The 26263-nt window shown below is 32.4% G+C and overlaps 1 long non-coding RNA gene across 1 annotated transcript in view; it reads right to left on the bottom strand.

Moving 5' to 3' along the window:
- The window catches only part of LOC116419288, a 247324-nt gene that overhangs the window by 81696 nt on the left and 139365 nt on the right, over positions 1-26263 (bottom strand). Inside the window, exon 2 of the long non-coding RNA XR_004229556.1 lies at positions 25499-25559. This is a non-coding gene — a long non-coding RNA (uncharacterized LOC116419288). The remainder of the gene's footprint in view (positions 1-25498; positions 25560-26263) is intronic.

Raw genomic sequence — 26263 nt, forward strand, 5'->3', positions numbered from 1 at the left:
TCAGGATACTGGGGCTTAAACTTATGCTTTTGCCAAAAATACCAACAGTTTTTTTTAATGACAGTGACAAATTGGGATATTTTAGGCTACATCAACTAAGGTTCAACATTTTTAATTCTCCAATAATGCAAGAAATAAGGAGAACCTTTATCATGCATACATCACATCCTCACTTTTAATGCAATTTTGTCTAAGGCAGACTGTGCAAAGTTTTATGTTTTCCATAAAATATAGCACAGCTATCTTTACGTCTAAAGTGATCATCAGAACAATAAAAAAGATAATAATTTTAGAATATGCCCACAAATTCTTCTTTTCATTTTGTGAAAGATTAAACTCCAACTCTTAGTGACAGACTTCTTTAAGGTATGAAATATTCCAGTAGCTAAGCTGAAAAAATCTTGCTCTGCATCCATCCATTTATATTCACAGTCAGATACTATAATTAAATAATAGTTTCATTTGCTTGGGCTTAAATCCATCGTGTGTGTGTATATGTGTGTGTGTGTGTGTGTGTGTTTTAATTTTCACTCATCTCTTTCCTCTGAAATGTATCCCAGTATTATTATTATCCTTGAATACACACAAATACACAGCCCTATGAATCTATAATGAAATATTCATAATTCTTGTATAATAGATTTGGGTTTGATTAAATGTCTAAATTGCTTCCACTTAGATGCTATCTAAATTTGGATGGAGACCTGATCCCACTTACAAAAATCAAATTTTAACAGCTGACCTGGTATCTTGGTAAGCTAATTGCACTTCCCCCAGGGAAAAGTTAAGTTCATATACTAACTTTGGCTGTATGACCCAGTGCCAGCAGAGGGTGAATGTGCTAACTTTCTGCAAGGAAGTGAGAGTTCCACTGCTCTTCTGTTCCAAGCCTGTGTACTGGCCAAATAATAGAACACCATTAAAGCATCATGTACAGAGAAAGCCATCTGCCTATTCTACCAACCAATGGTAAGAAGAGCAGGGAAAGAAGTATCTGAACTGAAAAAGAAACATTATGCTATAGAACTATCTCTAAATCTTCCCCCTTCTTGGCCAAAGCCACTATCAATCCTACACCAACTAATCAGAATCAAAGAAAGATCATTTATATATATATATATATATATATATATAAAGAGAGAGAGAGAGACTTTTTTAATGTGAGGAGAAAAAAAAAACTTTCAAAATCTATATTTATTTACACATCTATTGATGTGCTCTCAGGAAATGCCCATGGAACTCTCTTGTCAACAAAGTTTTCACTCTGGCCTTTTTCTCCTTTGCAATATTTCCATTACAAATCCCCTGACACTCACAGAGCCAAAATCTCTGAGGCATTTTTAAAGCAGATGCAAATTGCACATCTTTGTTTGCTTCCTGGGGATTGGGTTGTAGAAGGGTTATAAGAGCCCCCCAAATGGCATCTAAGATCAAAACACTGTGAAAGGACACATTTGTCACTGGCTTACTGTGTTAACTCCTCCTCTGCTATGTTAGAAGTGTCTTTGTGGTTTTCAATATCAAAAATAAAATTGGAGATCTACCCAGATGTTCATGAACTAAAAAAAAATTATATGGTAACTACTAACTTAGAACTAGTCAAAGGACAACCATAATAACTCCAGTATATGAACAGTTAATTAAAGAAGTTCATTTTGTCATTTTATATGTCCATATATAGGGAAGAAGTATTCCCCATTCCATTGTGGTACACTCATAACTTCAGTAAAAGATGAACCATAAAACATTTGGCATTTGGTATAGATAAGAAGAAAAACAAACAAAAACACATAATCAATAAACCTGGATAGAAATAAATATCCCAAGGGCACATCAAGTATGTTCAGATTTTCAAATGTGTGTATTTCACTACTGGGCTTAGAGAGAAAAGTATGAATTTGCAAGGGTAAGAAAGAAAGGAAAGAATTATAAAATAATTTATAAAATTATTTTGGTGTGTTATAGAACTACAAACACTAGAGATTAATGTGTGTCATTAGAAATTTTGGGAAGACTAAAATATAACAAATTGAATGATAAGGTGGAAGAAAAAAAGATAACAAAAAGGGAGAATAAGAATATGTCTCAAATGATAGGAGAATCATCCAATTAACAGAATAGGAGGAAAAGGGGAAGGAAGTTGGTAAGAAGAGAATTAGTTTAGTGTGCTTTACAAAGTGAGTATAAAGTAAAGAGAATAACACTTCTGGAGCTGAAATTGCCTACATAGAATTTGTCACAGCAATTTTCCAGGTTAAGTGATCACTGAAACTAGAATGACAAAGAACAGATGTTTTCTTTTGCAAAAATTAAGAAAAAAATATTACAATAGCCAGAATAGAATGAAAATATTTCTTTTCTCTCACAGTTAACTATTGAGATTGGTCTCCTTCTAATAAAAGAAGACAAAGGGGCTTGAAAAATGTTTCTTCATTCTTGAAATTCTTCAGTGGAATGAAGTGTTCTTTAAAAAAAAAGTTTAGAGAGAGGAAGAAAGAAGGCCTTCAACTAAAAGCAATTAAAAAGCAGGAAAATCCTTACCTTTGTCAGGAGATTAGAGATTATATGAATGTAACATAAAAGAAAAAGGAGGGTCTTCTTTAGTTGGCAACATTGCCAAGAGGTATTAATGCATTTATTTGTTGATTTGATTTTAACAATAAAGATAATACAGAAATCAGATGGGAAAACATCCTAATTCAGGAAAGTTTAAGAAATTATGGAGAACTTCAATTACTTGAACATTAGCAGAAACGATCTGAGATAGAGTTGGGAGGAATTTACTGATTACCTTGAGAACAGTGTTGGATTTAAATTCAGAGGACTTGAATTCAAATTCTAATTTTACCACTTGTTATCTGTGTGGTGTTGAGCAAGGTGCAAAATGGGGAGAGAGGAGTTAAAAGAGATGATTTGTAAGCTCTTTTCAATTCAATAATTTTGTTCTACAAAGAAAAGAGGAAATAATGAAATCAACTGTTATGGATATGATTCTGGATATGATTCTTGGCAATTAGCCAGAACTGGTTACTGCAGTAGAAATGATGATAAACTTGGGAGGAAGTGACCACTATATCTTACTATTAGAAGAAGAAGAAGCAGAAGAAAGTCAAACATAGTTGGATATGAACCTATAATTTTGGAGGGCATATTTCAGAAAAAGAATAAATAGAATTTTAGACCATTGGATTAAAATTCCACAGGGAAGATCAGCCTAGAATGAATGAGCAGATAGTATGAATGAAATTCTGAAGGCACAAGAAAAATAATTTTCATTGAAGAGAGCAATTATCTGAAGAGATCAATACAGATGCATATCTGATTGAAAAACTGGAGAATGAAGTCCTAAATGCCTCCCAAAGCTTTCTTTTGTTATTTTTGTCATTGTTTAATCTTTTTTAGTTATGGCTGATTTTCCATGATTCCAATTGGAATTTTCTTGGCAAAAATACTGAAATAGTTTGTCATTTTCTTCTCCAGCTCATTTTACAGATAAGGAAACTGAGTCAAACAGGATTATGGGACTTGCTGAGATTCATATGGCTAGTAAGTGTCTGAGGCCAGATTTGAATATAGAGAATCAAGATGACTTAATACTCTATCCCATAGCCCTCTTTTATCTTGCCTCATTTTCTCTGGCATTACAATAGAGGGCAGGAATTAGACTTCTAGGCTCTCTCCTCTCCCCTCACACCCAACTTCATTTCTACCTGGTTTCAACTCCATGGAACAAGATATCCACATGACAGTGTTAAATCCACATTCTCAAAACTATTTTCTAGCTTCTTTTTATATGTTGTTTCTCTCTATTAAATTGTAAGTTCCTTGAGTTCAGGGACTGTTTTCTTATTTGTATCCCTATTGCTTAGCACTGAATTGAATACATAACTACTAATTTATTTAGAAGACATATATAGATTGTAGAAGTTAGAATAGTTACAAGAAGAAAGTTAAAAGTATGACATAGTTCTATGACTCAGAAGTGCTAAAATTCAAAGTGACCCAAGATTGGCAAAGAATGCTAAATAAACCCAAAATGGTTTTCTTAGCCATATTAGGGAAAAGTAGAAAATCAAAGAAGAAATATGACCACTGCTAGAAATTTATAGTACAAAGGTAATGGATGCCAGAGTAAAGGTAAAGCTACTGAAATTAATTTTTTTTTATATTCTCTTGGTCATCAGGAATGATTTTTACCCTGTAAAAATAAATAAATAAATAAAGCAAAAATAGGAAATCAACTGCTGATGCCCACATGGATAAGGGAATTATGGTACAACACCTGATTGATTTCTAAAAATTATAGACCTTAGCTAGAGAAAGAACTGGTAGACTTGATTGCTGAGTCAGTCAGTAGTATTTGAAACACTCTTAAAAATGAGAGAGTACACAGATTGGGAAATGGCAAAAACTTGTCCAAATTTTCTTGCCAGGGCAGGGGAAGGGTGGAGAATGAAGTTTACAAACTGTGTAAATAGATTAATGAGTTCGACTTCAATTCTTGGCAAAATTCTATGAGTTATTACTAAAGGGATGATTAGTGAGCATCTAAAAAGCAAAGAATGGTGACAGAGCCAAAATGGCTTCATCAAGAATAGGTCTATACCATCCAATGAATATTTATTCAGTAAATGTACTATATTAGGTGCTGGAGATAAAAAAGTAAGTTGTAACTTAGGTAGAATGAATGAAACTCTGTCTCACACTCCAAAAATTGAGCATCATGCTTCATTTTGAGGGTGGTACAATTATTCTGCACATTAATTCTCATACTATTACCTGTTTATCTTGCTTCATCAAGGTGTGGCTACTGAAGCCTGATTACCTTAGGCTGTCCTCTCTGACTTATCCATTATTGGTCATGTCTGTCTCAGGTGCAAAATTGCTACTGGATTCGAACATTAAAAATCAAACAAAGAAAAAGTCACTGCTAACAAGTCTTTTGTAACAGGATTGCTAGCCCATCAGTAAACTATGTTGTATGTCTATGATGAAATATTATTGCTCTATGGGAAATGATGAGCAAGATGCTCTCAAGGGATAAAATAAAACAACTTAGAAAGTCTTCCATGAGCTCAAGCAAGGTGAAATGGATCATACAAAGTAATAACAATGATCTGGGATGACCAGCTGTGAATGACTGTTATTCTCAGTAGAACAATCATCCATGACTATTCTGAAGGACTTATGATGAAAAATCCTATCCATACCCAGACAAAGAACTTGTAGTATCTGAATACAGACTGAGACTCTGTCTCTCTCTGTCTCTGTCTCTGTCTGTCGGTCTGTCTCTCTGCTTCTCCTTCTTTCCCTCTCTCTGTCTCTCTTTTTAAGTTAATTTTTCTTGAGGGTTTTAATTTTTATTAGGGTGAGAGGTCTATTTTTTTCATAACTTGACTTTTATGGAAATGTTTTGTATAACTTCACAAGTGGTTTCTTAATTGTAGGTAAGGATAAGGGAGAGAAACTAGGACTCAAAAATCTTAAAAACAAATTAAAAAATTGTTTTGAATGTAAATGAAGTAAACTATGAAAGAACAAAATAACAAATGAAAGAAATAAAGAAGGAAGGATTAATAGCTTAGCATGGAAGTACAAGGCTATATAGTTTACCTTATTTTAATATACTTTTATAAATTTCTTCTATTTTTATACTACTTTCTTTTCCAAATCTATTCCTCTTTCTATTCATTACCCATCACCCACTTTTTGTAACAAAGAACATAAAAGATAAGAAAAGGAAAATAATTCAGCAAAATATATCATTATATTTCTCATGTTAGACAAAATAAGCAATATTCTATACCCACAGTCCCTCACATCTAAAGGAAAGGAAGGGCAAGGGAATTAATGTGCAATTTAGTGAAATCATATAGATTAAACATGCAATTATTCAGTTCTAAATTGATTTGATTATAAAATATAGAGGTGCCAGTGTCCTTCAGGAGAGGAAATTTCTTTATTCAGGGGTTCTTTAAAACAAGGAAATCACAGGTTTGTTACTCATTCCTATCTTTGATGGCCACATCCAAAGAGAGGTCACAATTTCAAACATATAAGTCAATACTAATATAAATTCTAATATGATACATCAGGTAACAAAGTGATGCCAACAATCTGTCTAATTTACAGACATGATTTTAATGGGAAAAATTTAACTTTAAAAACATTTTAAGCTAAAAGTATACAAATAGAAGAAACTCACATTATTACATGGATATGCTTTCTAGTCCCCAAATTTCTATCTGAATTAATTCAGGCAGCTTTTGATAGCCATGTAAACTCAAACCAACAGATATTTATGGAAGTAGATTTTATGGACACCAAGATAGGAGGAGGAAGAGGATGGAAGAGTGATGAAATAGGGCATTAACACCTCTATTAACTACTAATAACATAAATGTGTTCTAAGAACAGATGTAGTTGTTGGAAAGGCACTTAAAATACAGGAGCATACAGAATCATTAAAGGTTGCTGTTGTTGGGGTTTTTAAAAAGCAGATATGGAAGGGGAAAAAGATATTATAACTCAAAAATTATATTAGAAATGCCGTACTTTAAATGATGGATGGGACTTGTGAAGTTGAAAGAGTAGAAAGGATTGTGTGTGTGTATGTGTGTGTATGTTTTGCTGTTATAATAGAAATCACAGGGTTTATTAGGGGACAGTAAATAAGCAGTATATTTAAAGAAGAAATGTTCATATAGTAAGAGTAGTGGGAGATAAGGTTATAGCTAAGTGTTCTGTAGCCAGCTTTGAATACTATAAATATTGCACAATAAAAAAGGTAAAACTCTTCCCTTCGAGAAATTTGGTCTATTTTTTTTTTTAATTTTAATGGCCTTTGATTGGTTATATGTATGGGTAACTTTATAGCATTGACAATTGCCAAACCTCTTGCTCCAATTTTTCCCCTCCTTCCACCCACCTTCTCCCCCAGATGGCAGGATGACCAGTAGATGTGAAATATATTAAAATATAAATTAGATACACAATAAGTATACATGACCAAACCATTATTTTGCTGTACAAAAAGAATTGGTCTCTGAAATATTATACAATTAGCCTGTGAAGAAAATCAAAAATGCAGGTGGGAAAAAATATAGGGATTCGGAATTCAATGTAATGGTTCTTAGTCATCTCCCAGAGTTCTTTCGCTGGGTGTAGCTGGTTCAGTTCATTACTGCTCCATTGGAACTGATTTGGTTCATCTCATTGCTGAGAATGGCCAGGTCCATCAGAATTGGTCATCATATAGTATTGTTGTTGAAGTATATAATGATCTCCTGGCCCTGCTCGAGAAATTTGGTCTATTAAATGTAGGTTCAATTCAACTGAGCAAACATTTGTTAAGCCCTGACTACTGTGCCAGACATCAGAATTACAAAAATGAAAAACAATAGCACATTACCTGCCACTGAGAAACCACAATGGCTACACAAATAAATATGCTTTTAAAAAAATGGAAAATGATGAGGACAAAAAAAAGGTGTAGGTAAAGTATGCACTCCAAAAATTTTGATGATAAATTCATTTTCCTGAGAGGCTCTGGCAAGTATTTGGAAGATATGACAAATAAACTGGGCATTGGAGTAAAAGAAAGTTTTCATTAAGAAATGGTAAGAATTGAATGTACTAGATATGGAGATGGCCTACATGGATATATGGAGGTGAAAAACTAGGAACTACTTATTTGGAACTGCTAGTAATGTAGATTGATCCAGATGATAGAAAATGTTAAATGCCATATCATCATATCTCATCACAATCTAAGAATCAGTGGACTTAGATCAGTGGAGAATAATATGCAGTGAAGTAATTATTAGTAGTACTCAATTACTATTAATTACTACCTCAAAGTAGTGTATATATTTACACCAAAGTCGGGAAATCAAAGGAATTTATCACATAAATTATAATTGCATCCATAAAAGAATGGGTAGTGTTGATAATACACCAGTCTTTTCAACCACAAGTTCACCATGTATTTAGATGCACTATTTTCAAATATGCAGGACAACAGACCTAGTTCTCATTTATCATCTTGTCACTGTAATTTATAGCAGCATCAGTGCCCATTCCTGTTCACCATTCTCCTAAATTTATTGTCTCCTCCTCATAGAATATAAGACCCTTGAAAGCAGACCCTGACTTTGCTTTTGTATTTATACCCCAATGCTTAGCATACTGCTTGGTCCACAGCAGGTCAGGTGCTTAATATATGCTTTTTCATTTACTCATTTGTTAATTCAGACAGATATCCTGTTTCATATCCAGAATCAATGTAATCCAGTTGATCTTAATATATGGTCAATAATTGTTACATGGTGAACACCAGAAGAAATGTGGTGTAGATAATGCAATGTTAGACCTGGTGTTATGGAAAGCTCAATTCAAATGCCAATTTCATAAATTTTTAAGTTGAGATAATAATTAATTCCTCTCTCACAGGATTATTGTAAATCACAAAATAAAATTAATTATTATAAAATTATAATTAGAAAAGTACAACAATATATTTGTTTGTAAAGAAATTTGTTGTTCAGTAATATTTTCTGATTCTTCATGATCTTATTTGGGATTTTCTTGGCAAAGACACTAGAGTAGTTTGCCATTTCCTTCTCCAGATCATTTTACAGATGAGGAAACTGAGGCAAGCAGGGTTAAGTGACTTATCCAGAGTCACATATCCAATAGGTCTAAAAAGCCACAATTGAACTCAGGAAGATGAATCTTCCTGAATTCAGGCCTAGCACTCTATCCATTATATCAACTAGATGTCTTATTAATAAATTTAGAATACCTAGATTCTTTTACATACATAAATATACATATACATGTATGCAAACAAATAACTTCCTGTTACTACCTTAATAAAAGGTTTGTTAACAAATAATAAATATAAGGAAGCATTAGGATCTGTTGATTTTGGGGGGTGGGGAGCAAGAGAAAAGAAGTATCCACAAACAATCCTACTAATGTAACAAGGAACTCCTTGTTCTGACCCAGATTTGCAACTAAGCTATAACTTGCTGTCTTTAGCAGTTGCTTGAGGCACTGAGAGGCCATATTTGTTTCCTATAGTCACATGACTCCTAAGAATCAGAGGCAGAATTTGAATACAGATCTTCTGGTCTCTAAGGTCAATACAGAATTAATTATGCAATGCTTGCTTTCTAACATATAAGGTTATTATAGGTTGTGCATTTAGACCATTTTACAAAATATACATGCCTGTGTAATCATGTCATTTAGAAAATCATAGCCCCAGGAACATGGTCTTGTTTAGTAAGTAGTAATCAAAACAATTCACTACAGTAGGAAAAAGTAATGAATTTGGAGTCACAGAGTCTGAGCTTAATAGCACCTTTTAGCCTTTATTATTCTAAATGCTCTCCTTTGTAAAGTAGGAATAGTGCTAATTGTCCTAGCTAGCTTGTATGGTTGATATGAGAATCAAATGAGGTAATTGATTTAATTCCTGTTACAATTATAAAATACCATGTAAAGCTTAAAAATATATAAGTATGATATGCAATAGGATAAGTATATACAACTATATATATGTAATATGTATGTATACGAGACCATCATAATTCTTTGTTCATTGTTCAAAACAAAATATCATTGTAAGAAAATGATTCAGAATTCTAAGTGCTTAGGAAAACCTCCAGTTATTGCTAGAATGCCTCAGTTCCTATAGGTCAAATAAAAACTATGAAAAATACTTCTCAGTCAAGAAGTTAAGGCAATAGGCATCACCTGTACCAAGCACTCTGTGCCAAGCACTAAGCCAAACTCAGTCATAATGATATGCAGAATACCCTCTTAAAATATAAAAATATAATAATAAAAATAAAAATAATTAAAATATACCCTCTTTTTTAAAGAGCAGATTAGATTGTTTCATATCTAAAATGTAAATGCACTTTAATGACAATAATAATAATAACAATGATAGCAGACATTTGTATTGAGTTTTAATAGTTTGATAAGTTTATGCTATACTTTATACACATCTATTTTCATATTTACAAGAACAACTTGAAATATTTTAAATTGTTCTGCCTCAGTTTCCCAAAATTGTCTTGTTTCAGTTTCCCTAAATTGTCTTGCCTCATTTCCTTGAATTATTCTGCCTCAATCCCCCTGGTTGCAAACCCTCTTCCTGACCATTAGGACTGAGATAATTAGGGCTGGGAGCCCTGACCATTAGCATTCTGTAGAACCATAAATTGCAGATAAGTTACTTAAGAGGTATACTTACCTGTCTCTTCTTCCAGACTTTCTGTCTCTAGTGACTACCCCCTTCACTCCTAATTTGTCAGAATTTATGGTCCTACCCCCCAACCTGTCATAACCGAATTAATGATTCCTGCCTGTAAATTCTTGGGCTCAACAGTGTTCAGACTCCATCCCTTTATCTCCCCTGATGACTTAGAGCCGTATAAAAATCACTGGAATCTCACATTTGATGCTGAATTCTTTGAGATGAAAGTCCAGTTCAGCCCTGGAGGGAATAAGGGATTCTGATCTGTTCCCCAGAAAATCTCTCCCTCTCAGAAACTCAAAATATTAAAAACTCTCTAATCTCTATCTTGCCTCAGTTTCTCTGGCATTACAAAATAAGAATTAACTGTGGGTAACATATTAAGTGATTTGCTTGATATATTGTGATTTTATTCCCTGAGGGAATACGAGTATATTTTGTTATTTGCCATTTTTTTAGCAATAATGGTTAAATAAATTAGAATATTTCCAAATTTTTTTCCTCTCTGTTATGACATTCAATTGTCAGTGTGTGACTGCCTGGCACAAAATTACTACTTGACTACTAAGAGTTGAAAAACTTTGTGGTACAAAAAAGTACAATGCCATTTTAACATAATGATGTTTTGGTTAATAAATTTGCTGTTGAAAAAATTATACTATCATTTTGTGTTTTAATAGGCATAGAAACCAGAATGATGAATTTGTAGTCAGAAGACTTTGAGTATGAGAAGACAAATCACTTAACATGATGATAATACTATGACCATGATATTTCTCATAGTTATACCATGATCGTCAATGGTCCTTATTATTGCCCAATGTGTATACCTTGTGGTCTTCCTTGATACTTACCTGAATACACACTACAAAGAATCTCATGAACACAGCCAAATCAGTCAAAAGTCCCTTCCCCTCTCCCTAAAGGCTACCCTACCAATTTCCTTTTATTCTATTAGTCAATTAAAGTAAAACAAAAGCACAGGGGATGGGAAGAATGTCAGTGAGGGAAGATTATGTTTCCCTATTTGCTATCTGTTTTTGAAAATAAATAGCTCTTAGACACAACATCCCAGTGACTTGATTTTGCAGAAAACTGAAGCTCAGAGATGTAAAACGATATATTCAAGATCACACAGGTATTAGTGAGAAAGGCATGACTAGATCTGAGATGTCCTAACATCTTAGTCCTATACTTTGTCTATCCCATGTGATAATGTAATATTAAAAATGTTCATTCCACTTAAACATGCCCCTTCTTTTTTGTTTATGTTTAATTCAATTTTTATGGTTAAAAATTGAATGCAATAAAATAATGGACTCTGGCATTTCTTCTTTAACAATTCAAACATGAATACTTGCTATGTAAAAAATATCTGCTACATTTAAGGTCATCAGCACTTCCCATCAAATCTAAACAGAGGACATGACTCTAAGTTGACCACAGTTTCCAGAAAAATTCTCACTATAATCCCATTTGCAAAGATTTATTGCACTGTGACCTTAGCTAGAATAAACCCTGTTCAACAGCATGGGCAGTGGTACCTAGACAGGTGGTTAAGTCAATGACTAGAAATATTATTTATTATTGTTCTTGTTAATGGAGACAATTTATCATACACCACTATTATTTGGTACAATAATACATACTATTATGTGTGACTATTATTTCATGCATATCATGAGGTGGTATTTGAGATCTAAAAAGAATAATCAGGATAATTGCTTATAGATAGTGAAAGTCAGTAGTGGGATTTTGAGGATCTGTAAAATAAACTTTCCTAACAAGACCGAGCAGAAACCAAATATGTCATCTATTCAAGGAGTAGTACATGTCTCAAACTATATGGGAAAAATCTGATTGCCATTTTAGTCTTCCTGAAAATACTATAAATTATACTAAAACTTATTGACTTTTGCTAAATAACATACAAGCATATATCATGTATGCGTACATAGGTATTTAATTATAGATAGAGATGTAGCTATATATATAAATACACACATATTTCATATATCATAAATTGTAAACAATGAGTTTGAAATGAATGTTATTTTCTCTCCTAACATGAATATGAATAGAAAATCAATTGTGATTCACTGGTAAAATTATTGTCTTCTATGCAGGCACCCAAGGTCAAGGCCAATGCATTCAGCTTTTGAGAGGTGATGCAGAATACTGGAAAGAGTGTTGACTTTACAATCAGGAGACTTAGCCATAATTGTGTAGTCTCAGGCAAATCATTTCATCTCTGTTGGTCCATATTTCATCATCTAGAAAATCAAGAGGTTGAACAAGGCCACCTTACCGATTCTCTTGAGGTTTAACATTCTATAATGAACACTTTTAGAAGAGATTTGGAGCTGTGATAGGATACATTCAGAAATTATCTAATTCATCTTATAATTAAGGAAACTGGGACACTGATAGGGTATAAGTAGCTGAGTTTGAATTTGAATAGAGTTCTCTCATATATATATATGTTAGAAATTATATATATATATAATTATATATAATTATAGAATTATAGAATATATAGAATTATATATATATATATATATATGAGAGTTAGAAATACCTGAATTCCAATTAGGCCTCAAATACTTCATAGCTGTGTGAACCTAGACAAGTCATTAAATTTCTATCCTCATTTGTAATAAGAGGTTTATAACAGTACCTAGCTTATAGGGCTTTTGTAAGGATTAAATGAGGTAATATCAGGAAAGTGATCATTAGCCTACTGGCTGGTATGGATATGATCACTACTTAAATGCTTGCTCTTTTTTTCTAACCCCCTTAGTCTTTGTATATATAGAGTAGTGCATAGTAACTAGATCAATAATAAGCAATTTAAAATTAACTATAATTATATTATTTTATATGTTAGGAGTAGAGGCTTGACCTATGAATTCTTTGGTATATGGAACTCCTAGATGAAGAAATTTTCCTGGCCAATATGGGTCCATACTTTTTCTTTGTCATATTCTTAAGGGGATGAGTGATTTATTCAGTATCTCATAAATATTCTGTATCAGAGATAGAATTAGAATTTACAACTTCCTAGTTCTAAGGACAGTTCCCTATCTACTATTCTCCATTACTTCTCACACTATAAATTCTTTATAGATATTAGCCTAAAAATCTCAGTTAAAAATACTGAATGTGCTGAATTTTACCAGGTAAGTACTCACTTTGAATTATCCTTCTTTTAATATGTCTGCTATATGTGGGCAAAGAATTTTTAATGGAATTTTGTATGATTCCTGAAAAATTATCTATAAACATCAATTACTATAATGAAAAATTTCAATCTACGTGGGAAATACAATTTAACTTTTTAGATGCAAGCCCCCTAAGGCATCAGTTTAAAATACCATTCTGTTGCAGCAACAGGCATGGCCTTGGGTCAAGAACCAAGATGCAATTTTTCCCAAACATTGATATTCATTTAGTTGGTGCCATAAGGCATAAAATGAATATAAGCAATGAAGATAATGCCTGGTTCTTCTAAGAGGTATTGATTTAGAAATGACTGGGAAGGACCAAGTGAATTACATTTTAAGGCAAAAGGTGTCCCTAAGAGGATCTCAACTGAAAATGACCCTGCTGGCTACTGAGAAGCATTGGGATCACATGTTAGAACCAACAATGATATGTATGCATGGAGACTGGAGATAAGGACAGTAGGTTATATCTCAGGCAGGAAACATATTCTATTTCTTTTATAGAGGATAAAGGTAAGCTGTAATTATTTGGTTTAATTATTCCTCTGGGTTCTACATGAGACTAAAAACATATAAAATCACCAACCATTGATCTGATACCTATGGCAGCTGAAAAATACTGTAATGGAATTTTAGTGAAAAATAATGAAATGAACATCTCCAAATTGTTTTGAAAAAAAATCTTCATCCTAAAAAAGAATTGATAGCATAGCTTTAAGAGGAGAAAAAGGACTGCCTCAAGGATCTGACTAGCTTCCTTACTTTTTTTTTTAAGTAATGCCTTCATTTGCATAGTAATAACACAATTATTGTAAGATTAGGTGACAGGAATCTCATTATTGTTATTTCTACAAAACAGTCGATATTCCATTCAATATCTTTTAATGTTACACACCTTAAAACATAATTATTTCAATATACACTCATTCATCTTTAATGTAATTTTCTTTTTAAAAAACATTCCGTAATTGTTAGTTTTTATAGAATACATTAGTGTTTAAACACTTCCTTCAGTCTGTTATAAGAACAAGCAAATGCAACCAGTTGATTGAGGGAAGAGGGTTGTCCCTCCTCCCAAAGCAAATCCATCAAAAGCAAAAATAACTCAAATCTGTTTAATAACCTCTGAAATCTTTTCAACATTGTATATATTACATCTCTGAAGTCTTTTTGACATAGTATCTCTTCCTCTCATTTTTCTCCCATGCCCTCTTTCATTTTTCCTCTATCCCAAATACTCCTTCATGTTAAATTTTCATCTTGAGGCAATTCTGAAAGTGTTAGCAAAATTTGTTATACATCTTGGATTCTTTTTTTTTGCCTTTCTATGTTTTTCTTTGGGGGGGATCATGAAGGGCTCATTAAAATAGCAAAAATAAAGATAAAAAGAATATAAATAATATATAGTGAAAATAAAGATAAAAAGATAGTTGACAAACTAAGGAGAACATTAGCCTGTCATACCTTTACCTGCCTGCCATCGTTTTTACAATTTTGATCATATGATCAAATTGTAATAGTTATTTATCAGATTAGCAATAGAAAGTAAAATAAAAAAAAAATATTGGTGGGAAGAAATGGGGTGAGAATGGGAGAGATAGGACTGTTTATGTCAAGATACAAAGTCATATGATATTATTATTTCACAATGATATTAAAATTAATATAAATTGAAAACAACAGTTTTGTATTGCAGGAAGAATTAGCATCTAAGTTCTAGGTTTTGGTTTCTAGAATTAATAGGGCTTGATTGATTACATATCTTTCAGGAAGTTAATCTCTTTGTGTCTAATTTGTTGACCATAGAATATGCATATTTCCCCCCAGGGATATGGTATGGCATGATTAAATTGGAGGAAGGCAACTCTGTTTTTCTTACTATACAACATTTGTTTTTCTCAATCACTAACATAACACAAAGGCATTTAAAAAGTTCTGTCAAGTCAAATTTCCACATGAAAACTATCTCACAATAAAACACATTTACCCTTTCAGATTAAGACTTTGAAGAAAGATTTCAAAAGTGATCAATTAGTTTTTTTCTGTACTTCCAAAAGAATTGTAAAATGGAGTTTATACACACACACACACACACACACACACACACACACAGAGACACACACATATGGCATTTGGGGTTAATTGACTTGCCTAGGGTCACACATCTAGGAAGTGTTAAGTGTCTGAGGCCAAATTTTAACTTCAGGTCCTTCAGGGCAGGTGCTCTATCCACTATGTCACCTAGCTGCCCCAAGAGCAATATTTTTAACATGCTACTTATCATTGCAATGGAGAACCACTACTGCCTAAAAGGGATACTGCATTGTTTTCTATTTTTCATTGGATCCACAAAGCTTAGGACAATAATCACTTAATAAGTGCTAATTTGTTGGTTGATTGATTGATATAAACCCTTGAAAATGAGCAAATGATCCATGGCTCATTTATATCTATGATTTGAGAATGAAACCAATGTACAATCAATCAATAAATAAACATTGATAATAAACATGTATGCCAGGCATTGAGGTAAGTACTGGGAATGCTCTCTAACATTAAGGAACTTATAATAATGGGTACAACATGCAAACAAATATATAAAAGTAAAGTACATAGAATAAATAGGAAATAATTAACAGAGGGAACTCTTTGAGATTAAGAGGATTTGGTGAAACCTGTAAAGGGCAGGATTTAGTTGAAGTTTAAAGAAAGCCAGGGAGGTCAATAGTCAGAACCAAAGAGGGAGAGCATTCCAGGAATGGGAGGCAGGTAGAGATGGAGTTTATCATCCAGGGAAAAATTAGTAGAGCACTGTCATTTGATCAAAGACTACATGGTAGGGAGTCAGGTATAAGGAAATTATAAAGATAGAAAGGAATCTAGATTATGAAAGACTCTTAATGCTAAATAAGAGATATAGTACAATAGAAAGGATGAAAGGATCAAATGTTTGTTGTTTTCAAAATGAAGGGGACATATACATATTTGAAGATAGTAGGACCTGTGCCACTAGAGAGAGAAAGATTTAAAATAAATGAGAGTGTGAGTAACAGAGAGAGAAATCTATTGGAGAAGATGGAAGAGAATGAGATAACTTGAACAAATAGAGGAATTACCCTTGGTAAGAAGTAAGGTCATTTCATCATGTGAGATGGGGTGAGGAAGAGATAGTGGCAGAGGTCATATGAGTAATGTGAGAGGAGGAAGAAAAAAAAAGAGGGAGATCAAGGTAAATGGACTCAGTGTTTTCTATAAAATATGAGGAAAGGTTCTCAGTTGAGACACTGAGGGGAGGCAGCATTGGAAGTTTGAAAAGTGATGAAAAGTTTTGGAAAAGCCACTGTGGAGAGTGATAAAGAGTTAATAAAGAAAGTGTAGTACATATTGGAGACATTGGAAATGGCTTACATGACTAAACTCAAAGGTGCTTTTTGGGCCATCACAGTTGTAGAAAAGAATCATTTGGTAAGTTGAATACAAATTCTGTAAGACTTCAAATCCTTGACTGAAAAAGTCCGTTTCTCACGTGGCTCTCTAATGAAAATATTTGTACTTGTCAATTATATAGTATTTCCAAAAATAGGGAATACTGAAATACATTGTCCTACTATAAAAGCCATTTATTTGGAGGTAGACACAGTCTATCTGAATGTTGCCTAAATTATTTTGGATCACCATGATACTTTTTAGTAAATAATTTCTCACTCAGAGAGAAAGAAACTGCATATTCATTTGTATAGATGGGGAAACTGAACCCCAAAAAGGTTAAATGATTTGCCCAAGATTATAGGACTACTTAATGTCAGAGCCAGAATTAGAAGCAAGTGTTGTTATTGTTGTTTTTAATGAGGCATTTTTGTCCAGTTTTTTCATGCAACAAATGTAAACTACAAGGCATTGCATGACCTCCTTATAAAATACAGCCAACTGGAGCACAACCTAGTAAAAAAGAATATCATTATTTTTTTTTTCTTTTTTTTTTTTTTTTTGATCTCCTGGTCCTGCTCATTTCACTCAGCATCAGTTCATGTAAGTCTCTCCAGGCCTTTCTGAAATCATCCTGTTGGTCATTTCTTACAGAACAGTAATAGAATATCATTATTTTTAATTAAATTTTATTTTTTAAATTACCAAAATCTATTTTTTTCTTCCTCCCAACTTCTTTTCCCACTGGAAAAAAATTTTAAATTCCTTCTAACATTCATAATCAAGCAAAACAAAAGAGATGTCTGCCAATTGGGAAATGGCTGAATAAATTATAGTATGTGAATATAATAAAATACAATTCTTTTGGAAAAAAATAAAAGGAGAAATCTAGGAAGATTTGAATGAAATGATGGAAAGTGAAATGAACAAAACCCAAAAAGCTCTTTGTGAAATAACATTATAAAGACAAATAACTTCGAAAGATTTAAGAACTCCAATCCATACAATGGCATTCACTCTTCAAAAGTTCTAGGTTTTTTTAAAGAATAGAATATAGTATACTGTGGAAAAAGTGGGTGGAAAAAAGCTTATATGATATTAATGAAATCTCAGTCTTTTTATACATAAGTCTCTATGAAAAGTAAAAATTATGCAATCACATCCAATATCTACTGTTAACTACTACAATCCAATATCTAACTAGTAGTTAGCTAGTAGTTACTAATTAGTTAGTAGTTAACTAGTAGTTAACAATCCAATATCTAATCCTCAGTTTTCTTTTGAAAGTCATAAGGCCTACATTAAAAGCCTGCTTCTGATACTCACTTTTGTAATCTTAAGGAAGCCATAAATACTTGGGTATCAGTTTCCTTATTTGTAAAATAAAAGTATTGAATTAGATGGTCTCTCTGGTTCCTTGGTGTTCACACCTATTCAATTATGATTATGTCTTCTATCATCTTTGAATCCAGAGAACCTAGCACAGTATATTATATCCAACAGGTATATAACAAACGTTTACTAGATTGAATCCAACTGTCCCATAAAATAGCATGTACAATATTTTACAAACCTTAAAGTACTATATAAATATTATTATTTTTAGTTATTCATCCATCTCTGGTTCCCAAAGCAATATTAAAATGTGAAAAAATAAAATGTAGAAAATTAATGAAAAAATAGAATATTTATAGATGAGAAAACTTAGGATCATAGATATGAAGTTATTTGGCCACCAATTTGGTCATAGTAACTTAATATCTAAGTTTTCTCATCTGTAAATACCTTATATCTAGTTTACCATTCATATATGAAGGCTAAATGAAAAAGAAAGCACTGTTTTTAACTGAAAGAAAAGTAAGTGCAAAGTTTCAACTAATACTTAAAGAAAATTTAAAAGTAAACACAATTAATAGTCTATAAAACATAATCAGATAAATGAAACCTTACACATCTGCTTAATACTGAAAATGGCTAACATTCGATTCAACTCCTTCAATAAGTCATCCTCAAAACATGGGAATGCATCATGGACATGTATATAGTATCTGTTTTCATGTTGGAATCAGGATCGCTTAATCTTTGGTTAAAAGGCTACTGTTAACATGGATAAATTCAGTATGATCATTTATCTGTCTTTTTGGCATATGTATTCGATCTGCTATGAGTACAGCTGCCATTCTATTTACAGCATTTTCTATATATGGAAATATCAAATCCATCTTCTATCACTTTGAGATCTTTTTCAACCACATAATTACCTCAGATATTCTTCTATAGAAGCACAATGTACAAAGTGTGAATATGTGATAGCAAAAGGCAACAGTGATGTGAATTATTCACTAGGGATTGATAGAATTTTCTGCTCTTTATAATCTTGGGAAAACTAAGTCCAGGAAACTAGGAAATATCAAGAGCAAATTAAAAGGCAAAAAACACTGCCCTTATGTTCCTATTAGGAAGTCTGAAAACCTAAATATTTATTTGTTCAGGGCTTTGCTGCGGACTATGGACGTTTTGATTGTAGACTGAAAAACAAACAGTGAAGATCTGTGTTGATAAATCCTCCAAATATTGTATTCTTTGCTCTAAAATCTTAAAAGAAGAGGGTTAAAATGAGTATCCACACTTTTGAGAAAGCAACCATTCTATTTATTCTTTATGCATTTTATATTTTAGCACTCTCAAAAAAATTCCCTGATAATTATCAGTAAAGAAAAGCAAAAGATTTAATTTGAAACCAAAGAGAAATGTGTAACTCTGAATTTATGCAAGGCTAATTGATCTGAAAGACTCAGAAAAGTTGACTTTTCCATTATTAGCTTTTACAATTCAGTAATTCAAAGCTTCAATCTCCATAGACTATACAAGTAAAAAAGACCATTTTTGTAAATCTTCATGGAAACAGACATGAAAGGGTAATCCTTCTTTTGGTCAGGGACTCAGATTTTAAAAGACTTTAAATTGTTTTAAAGTTTTCCTCTTTAAAAAAAAAAAAAAAAAGCTAATTTTCCCCTCATTTTGTTGGTCTTGCAAGTACAAGTGTAGAAACAATTATTCTAATCGGACCTTTCAGCAAGAGAGCAACCAAACAGAAGATAACTTTCAGAACATGAAAAGAAATTAATTGCCTAAACAACATTTCTTAAATGGGGGAGGAAAAGCACACATGCGGATCTTTTATGAAGAAAACTATTATAAGTGATTTATGCCGTCAGAGGTTTTTTTTTTTTTTTCTGCCAATTCTATTTTCTAGGATGACAAAACACATCCATATTTATAAATTTGTTGAACACAAAAACCTCAAACAATATTTTGACCCTATTCAATTATAAGCTCTATGATATTAGGGGCCATCCAATATCTAATCTTTATATTGCTGTATTTGGACATTTGGATTTACTTTCCTCGGAAAAAATTTACATGAAATGAAAAGAAAAGATTCATTTGAGACCCAAAAGGATGAGATAATTAAGAGAGGCTATAGAATCAAAGAACCTTAGAGTTGAAAGGAATTTTGGTGATATTTTAGTCCAAACTGTACTTGAACTAGATTATACCCAATAGTCAAAATCCTGGATCACTGACCTTTCTCCCTTGGACTGTATCAACTCCTTAAACAGCTAGTTTCAGTGGCTCTGGTTGTGAGAAAATATTTTTTGTTTTGTTTTGTTTTTCTTGGCCTGTTTATATTGAACCAAAATCTGCCTCTGAACAGACTTTGCAATTACTTCTGACCTCTGGAGCCAAAACAGAAACTAATCTCATCCTTTTTTTTTTTTTTTTTTTTTTTTTTTTTCCATTTAATATAGCACATCAAAAAGCATTATACATTTTTTCTTCTCCAGGTTAAATATTACTAATTTGTATCATTGTTCCCTCTTTGACATGGTTTCAAGTCTATCAGCAACCAGGTATATAGTTTTGTAATTTCCTAAAATGTAGTATCTGGAACCAATCAAAATATTTTGTATGTCATCTGGAGAGAGCCATTGTTATCCTCAATATAAGGCTTCTAATTGTAGTTTAAAACCAAATTCATCGCTTCAGCTGTCTTTTCACATTGTTGACTTCATATTGAGACTACATACCATAATTCTTTCTTTCTCATATCCTATCAAAGGATGATAGAATCATAAAATTGGACATGAAAAGAAGCTTAAAGAGTTATTCTAATCAAATTTGTTTTCACTTTAGGGGATAAAGAAAGTAGGCTCCAGATGATTTGTCAAAAGGTTTAGTAACTAATAAAGGATAAATCATGAATTTGAACTCACGTTCTCTCAATCCAAATCCAATCTTCCTGCCCACTTTACAGCCCTACATTTATCTTTTTCACATGGATTGTCAAGCCACAGCTCCCTTTTAACTACAACATTAAATATTTATTAATTTCTCACTAAGTGAAGAGAAATATTTTTGATCAACTAACATTTTCCTAAATTAAATATGGAATTAAGATATATTCATTTTCCATCTATTACATAGGATCCATCAACGTGGCTTTTTGTCAAGAATTTTTTTCAACTTTTGGTTCTCAGTTTTATATCCAATGTGTTAACTTCTCTGTGACTTCTTTGATTTGCATATGCATGTCATCTATGTCTTCATCAATCGTTGATAGCAACTTTTGATAAGAATTATACTGCCAAAACATGGTGTTTTGTATATATTAAATACTTAAATGTTTACTTGAATTTTCAAGGATTTATATTTTCCAAGGCCTCTAGCTATGTCCAATAAATCATTTATTATTAGTTATCACTCTGAGAGTTGAATCTCAGCAAAATCAGAAGTATTTGTATAAGACATTTATTTGCTTTGTATTTCCCTATAATTTTATTGAAAATAACATAATAAACAAGAGGATCAGTAGACTCTTATTTCAACACTAAATGCAGCCAACTCTTTATAACTTGATACAATTTACATCAAGACAAATACATCATATTTAAATACTCTCACAATGTACACTATTATAGTCCTTAAATTTTACTCAATTCAGTCAAATGGAATATATCTGAATGGTTATCAGATTTTTAACAATAATAAAATATAGTTTACTTTTAAGTGATGCTAAGAAAAATTCAAAATCAATTTTTCCTGACATTTTTCCCTTCCCTCTTTCAGGATCTGCATCATCATCAGTCATCAAATCACATTTTGGAAGCTTAGAGGAACAATTTAAGTGCACAGTATACGCAGCCTATTTGGGGCATGTTAAAGGGCTGGAATCACAGAACATATGTGACTTATTTTTTTAAGGAAACCTATAGCATAATTTCACGAGACTCCAAAAGTATCACACCATCCGTGCTGTTAATCATGGGCGTTTACTCATTGGCAAAGGTTCCATACATTCTGTCTCCAAAGGACTACACAATTTTCAAAAGACTTTTATGAAAAGTGGCAAATTCATTTTTTTGTCTATAAGACAAGATCAGGTATATTTCTTTAAAATAATATGAAAATATAACATCATATGAGTTACCTTCAAAGAAATTTTCTCCATAAATGCCACATAATTCCAATGCTACTATAGGCTATTAGTAGGATCAAAATCATTATATGAGATAAACTTATGTAAAAAGATAATTATATAGTGAGAAACTTTTGACATTAAGTTCCATCTAAAACACAGCCTATGTGATGACCTCTTGTTTCTAAATTCAACATACTAGCACCTCAGAAATAAGAGGAACAAATATAGGAATGGAGACTAGCAGTGTGATTTCATTGGTATAGGGGATTCCTGGATTAAGAAACTTTCTCTTCTAACTCATAAAGTTACCTTTTCTGTGATTTATATAGTCTTACATAGTTGTCTAGTGTGAGAGGTTGTATTTGTTTAGGGTCACATTACCAGTATTTGTCAAAGTTGAACTTAACCAATTCTGAGGTTGGATCTCATTCTGCTTTGCTAAACTCTTTCTTCCAAAAAGCCTAATTTATGCATATTTTACTCATCTTAAATTACAGTTCTGCTTATCCTTAAAAAAAAATAAGTTCACTATAATTTTTGCAAAATTATCAGATAGTTTTCATGTTGTCTTCCTCCTAAAATAGTGCAGTTTTGAAAGCCTGTTCTATATATAAATAATTGCTTTTAAATTAGAATTCAATCTAGTGAATATTCAGAATATTTCTAGAATTTCTCTTAATTGTCATAGAATGACAAAATCTCAGTGTCGGAAGGGACTAAACACTAAACCATAAAGACCTGAATAAAAATGCTTTGAAAGTATCTCTGAAAAGAATTCAGCATTTTTATTTTTGTCTCACATGTGTGAAAAATAAAAAAAACAGAAGTCTTAATAGTATATATCTATATACATGATTTTATCATATGTTCAAAATAGCTGGACCCAAGGAAATTTATTGTTTCTATAAAAGGAATTGTAAAATCACTGATGTTCCTGTCTTTTTTTGCTGAACAAATATTAATGCTGAATAGGCCTCTAAAACATTTAAAAATCACATGCTTTATGAATCAGCCAGTGAATGATTTTATGTATGTCTAAATTATGGGCAACAATTCAAGATGAATGGGCATTCACTTAAGAATGGGATGATCCTTCTTGAGTTGGGCATTGTACAGAGCTAAGTCTAAGAATTTGATTAAAGCTTAGTAATGCTGTAATTAACTGCTGTACATTGAAACCTGTGGTTTTTTTAAGCAAAGAAAATAAATCATGCTGGTAGGAGCTGGAGGTAAAAAAAAAAAATCACAGTAATAGAAAATGAAATCCCTTATCTAGCCAGAGGCATAAAAACTGAAGCAGCACTCTTCATCATGTCCCTGTCCCTCTGGTGACCTCTGTACAAATCCTCTCTACTTGAACCTACAACTATGAAACTACTATAATGATGCATAAGCATACTGTAATTCCATTTCTTTACAAAATATCATCTCTTTTACCTTCCTCATTTCAAATAAAGAAGGCCTCTTTATCTGGCTACTAAACTCTCATTTCATCTAAAATTCAAGCCAAACTCTAACTGGATTCTCCTTCTCATCAAGTTTTTCCTCTTACAAATATAGTAGTTCCTAAAAGGTCACCAGTAGCTAAACATTTTTAATTCACAATATGTTTCTTATTAGTTCTGTTTTCATTTCCACTATTTACTTTTTAACTTAGGCCCTTAATGTCCCACACCTAAATAATTGCCACACACTCATAGCTGTTCTCCCTGATTTATGTTCTTCCTCTCCCTCTCCCTCTCCCTCTCTCTCTCCTTCTCCTTCTTCCTCTATCTCTCCCTCTCCCTCTCCCTTTCCTTCTCCATCTCCCTCTGTCTCTCCATCTCTGTCTCTGTCACTGTCTCTCTCTCTCTCTCTCTCTCTCTCTCTCTCTCTCTCTCTCTCTCTCTCTCCTCTATCTCTCTGTCTTTCCTTGTCTCTTTCTCTCTCACTGTCCATCTGTGTCTGTGTCTACTTCTCTCTGTGTGTCTGTGTCTATCTCTGTCCATGTCTGTCTGTTTCTGGGTCCATCTCTATGTCTTTCTCTATATCTTTGTTCCTGTGTCTCTCTGTCTCTGTCTCTCTCTGTCCCTCTTTGTCTGTCTCTCTTTTTTTTTTTTGTCTCCCTCTCTCTCTCTCTCTTTATATGTGGTTTTCTGTGTATTTCTGCGTGTCTCTTTCTGTGTGTATCTTTGTGTGTGTCTCATTGTCTCTGTCTCTCTGTTTCTCTGTGTGCATCTCTTTCTCTCTGTCTCTTTCTCTTTGTTTTTCTCTTTCTCTTATTGTCTCTTTCTTTCACATACCCATACATCAACAACAGAAAGCATCATTCTGATCATAATATTCTTCAGTTTAAAATTACCAAATACATATTAATTTCTTTAGCTGGTCATTCAAGGCAATTCACAATTTTGTCATGATGTATCTTTTTAGCCAATCTGGACTGTTATTCCAAAAACAAACATTGAATTTCCCTTTATTTATCTCTTTGAATCCCCTCCCTCTACAAGGGATTCTTCCTCACATTTCCTCCTTGTCAAAGTTTTCTCTTCTTCAGAAGTGAAGCTTGCCTCAATCATTCCAAATTTATTAAAAAGATTTCCCTCTTTTCTGTGATCCTACAACACTTTGAACTATATATAGCTTATCAAATATTATTATAGTATACTGTAATTTTCATTTCTTATCAGTCTTTTGGACTTCAGACAGTTTTGTTTCAGAGTCAAAAAAAAAAAATCTGAGTTTCCAAGGAAAAAAGAGAAACTCTGGTTCTGATAATATCTTAGTTACTCTGAGCCAGTTACCTAATTTTTTCCAAGTTTTGGTTTTTTTCATCTGTGACACTTAACACTACCAATTTGTGTTTGCAAATTCAACAGCAATCTGAGATATTATAAGATTATCAACTTTTTGAAGGCAAAGACTATGTCTTTATCTTGTACAAACTCATTGCTCTGCTTTAAACCTGTTCAGGACTCAACAAATATCTGTTGGATGTGTAACAAAGAAAAGGCTACTTCCAAGAGCATCAGAATATATGGTCCAACAAGTTAATTTCAAAAAAACATTATGTACCATTAAACACTGAAAAATGCAAAAATAAAAATAAGAACTTACAAAATATTTATATTTTTGCCATGATCAGATCACTTTTCTGTTTCCAGAGGTTGGTTTCAACCTAGAAGAAAATGTAAACAAATTGTTAGAGTACCTCTCTGTTCTCCACATTGTAAGGAGAGGAGAAAAAAATGTTTCTTTTAAAATCTCAAATTAAGGAACTCAAAGAGTAGTAAGTCATGGTTTTATAACAACTCAAGAGGAAGTCTACAAGAGACTTTAGAGGGTCTTATAGTACTGTGCTATTAAATGTTGGGTAAAGATATATAAAATCATGTTCATTAAATCTAACAATGACTCAAGACTAGAATTATCTAGAACATCGAACAACAGTCAGAATCCAAAAAGAAGATAAAATTGGGCTAAATATAAATAGATCAAATTTAATCCATTAAAAGTGGTCAAAAGATATGAGCAAACATTTCTCATAAAATGGTAAATTATTAGTATCCATATAAAATCTTAAGTTTTAGAAATATATTTTATAATTATCTTATAAATATAGATATGGGAAGAATTCATGAGTAGGCTGCAGTTCATCTTTAAAAAAAGACAAATTTGAGGAATGATTAGCTGGCTAAAAATGACTAGCTGGCTAAAAAGATCACATTTAGGAAGAAAGTTTGAAATATAATAAAAATGACAATTATGCCTAAATTGATCTACTTGTTCAGTGACATACCAATCAAACTGCCAAAAATTATTTTATAGATCTAGGAAAAATAATAACAGAATTCATCTGGAAAAACAAAAGGTCAAGAATAT

Source organism: Sarcophilus harrisii, chromosome 5 (genome assembly GCF_902635505.1).
Source record: "Sarcophilus harrisii chromosome 5, mSarHar1.11, whole genome shotgun sequence".
NCBI classification, from domain to species: Eukaryota; Metazoa; Chordata; class Mammalia; order Dasyuromorphia; family Dasyuridae; genus Sarcophilus; species Sarcophilus harrisii.